Source organism: Orycteropus afer, unplaced genomic scaffold, assembly GCF_000298275.1.
Source record: "Orycteropus afer afer isolate SDZICR_OR568_19922 unplaced genomic scaffold, OryAfe1.0 scaffold00083, whole genome shotgun sequence".
Lineage (NCBI taxonomy): Eukaryota > Metazoa > Chordata > Mammalia > Tubulidentata > Orycteropodidae > Orycteropus > Orycteropus afer.
Genome location: NW_006921670.1, coordinates 5,372,939 through 5,376,108, shown reverse-complemented (window position 1 = coordinate 5,376,108; position 3,170 = coordinate 5,372,939).

Sequence of the window (3,170 nt, the reverse complement as noted above, 5' to 3'; positions counted from 1 at the left end):
AGGCCACCGCATAATCCATGCCTCAGTAAGCCAACCAAATAAACTATTAGATCCTTTCCTAACCTCTCGAGCTGAAACATTGAATGAAGAATCCATACTTAGTGGGCCTAAATCAATAAACTCAGACTGATCCAATCTTACATTCCTTGCACCATTATCCCACACCCTCAGTAACCATTCCCATATATATTCTCCAGGTTTCTGTCTGTACATGTTAGCAAAATCAAGTAGGTCTTTTCGGGTATAGCATACCACCTCCTCCTTCACACTTTCTATTTCACTTTTTGGGGCTCACTCGGACTTAACTTTAGTTATTGGTCTGGCAGCATGGTGGTTGAGGCAGTTCAAATGGGTGGTTGAGGCTATTCCTGAGAGCATTAAGGAATGTCTTCCATGGCCTCTGCCTCAGGCAGTGACCCAGCAGGACCAGTTTGGCTAGTCCCATCAAACTGAGGGGGAGGGGATAATGGTTTTACAGTAATCCATTCAAATGGGAGGGATTCAACAGAATTTACAGGCTCCATATCCCGATCTTCCTGATTATCTGTCCATATGTCCCCATTCCAGGTTTCAGAATCCCATTTTTTCCCAATCAATGCCCTCACTTTAATGTCAGACACTGTCCTGGATTGGCAATTTAATTGGCGTTGTAATTCAGCCACCCTTACAATAAGACTCTGGGTTTGGTTTTCAGCAATATCAGCTCTGTTACTAGAAGATACAAAGTTTTCTTTCAGAGCACAACTGGAAGCACTGAAGTCTTTTATGTGGCACTTAAGCCGAGACTCAGCAGCTCTGAGCTCATCTCGCTCTTTCAGCACTTTGTCTAGTGTAAGTAGGATCAACCAACCAGTTCCTTATACTTCTCATGCTGACAAAATTGCAGAATAGTATCAAATATCCGATCACCCAGAGCATGACTTCTCACAAGTACTTGATCTATTGATGGTGCTATTTCACATATTAATTTTGCCACCTCACGCCACAGATTAGCAGGGCCCTCTTTACTAACAGACGCAGGATCACTAGAGTCTTAGAGTCTTTAAGATTAATCAAACTAGAGAACCAATTTAGGAAACCCATCCTTATGATTTTGTCTCTATAGAACCACTCTTGGTACCAAATGTGTTAGACTGGGTTCTCTAGAGAAACAAAAACCAGTAAAGCTTATATATATGTATATATAGAGAAATTTATCTTAGGAAAATGGCTCACACCCTTAAAGAAGCTGGCAAGTCCAAAGTTCCTGGATCAAACATCAAGCTGGAGGCTTTTCCTGGCTCTTGCAACCACAGGGGCTGAGGAGCTCAAGACTGGTAGGCAGTACACTGGCTGTTGACTCCAATGAATGATGAATCCAAGATCTCCAGTCCAAATGGTAGACTGTTCACTCGTGGACAGTTGTATGCAGCACAATAGAATCCCGATCCACAGAAGAATGTCTCTCTTCCCAGGATGTCCATAGATATACTGGAAGCAGACCACACCCCTCAGGAAACTCCCCAACAGACTGGCCACTCAGAACATAGTCTTCAGATCCCATGATGGGAACAACCACACCACAACAGCTCAAACCATACAGAATTGTGATCCAACCAAGTTGACACACAGTTCCAAATATCACAGTGCTATTGAGTCAGCTCCAACTCGTAGCGACCCTGTGTACAACAGAACAAAACACTGCCTGGTTGTGTGCCATCCTCACAATCCTTGCTGCACTTGACCCCATCGTTGCAGCCACTGTATCAATCCATCTTGTTGAGGATCTTCCCCTTTGTCACTGCCCCTCTACTTTACCAAGCAAGATGTCCTTCTCCAGGGAATGGTTACTTCTAAAAATATAACCTAAGTAAGTGCCAGGGCCTGAGGTAGGCAAGTGTCAAGGGTTAGACAAGGGACACAGACCCTCTTCAACAAAGAAAAGTGAAACCAATTGACAGAGATACAGAAGATAATCCTGGAACCCTGAGCTTTGAAAGGAACTATAGAGAAGTGGATTAGGCACCAACTAGTGGAAAAATCTGAATAAAAACAGTGAGTACAGAGACTGTCAGAGCTGCGGACTGTCAGCTACTGTGATGAGACCAACAGCCTGAATATTTCCAAGTGGTTTTGGGACCTGAGAATTGACCTAAAGATTCAGTCCCAGTCACCAAAGGCTGCAGGGACATCTGCTCTGGTGGCCTATGACCAGGAAGGGAAACAGCAAGGAGGGAGACAACCTGAGCTGTGGACTTTCTGCTTTCTGGAGGATGCAGCCATTTTGGATGTTTACAAGTAGCAACCATTTTGCATTTTAAAGTGATAGCATTCTTATTCAGATTCCAGGACCTAAGAACAGGCAGCAAGGTGGAAAACAGGGAGAGGACAGAAAAGGCAAAGGGGACTGGAACAGATCGAGGAGTTTGCCGCAGGGATCCAGGTAGGGTGGTTGGAGGGATTTCCAACAGCTAAGGGAGAGAAACTTGTCTGTCAATTTGTCCTACTATGGTGACATTTTGCTGTGAGTCTTGAGTCTGTGCCACTGGTGTTTTAAACCCAGTGGGGTGCACTGATTGCACAGGTATCAGCCCAGCTTGCAGACTGAGACAGACTAGGAAGAAGGAGGAGGCCATCCACTTCTGAAAGAATTGGCCAGGGAAAACCTTATGAATAGCAGAGAAATACTGTTTGATACATTACTGTGCAACTTTATGAATAGTCCAGAAACATTGTCTAATACAGAGGAGGAAGATGAGTCACTTAGCTTAGAAAGCTCTCAAAATAGGACTGAGAAAGAGCTGCATTATCAGAGTAAAATAAGCCTTACTCATATAGATAAGGTAATGTTTTCGAGACCTCCATTTGCTGACGTGGTACCACTCAAACCAAGGAGAAACAGCGGCAAACATCCATTAATGATCAGAACATGGAATGTACGAAGTATGAATCTAGGAAAATTGGAAGGTGTCAAAAATGAAATGGAACAAATAAAGATTAATATCCTAGACATTAGTGAGGTGATATGGACTGGTTTTGGCCATTTTGAATCAGACAACCATATGATCTACTATGCCAGGAACAACAGTTTAAAGAGGAATGGCGTGGCATTCATCATCACAAAGGATGTTTCAAGATCTGTCCTGAAGTACAATGCTGTCAGTGATAGGATAATATCCATACACCTACAA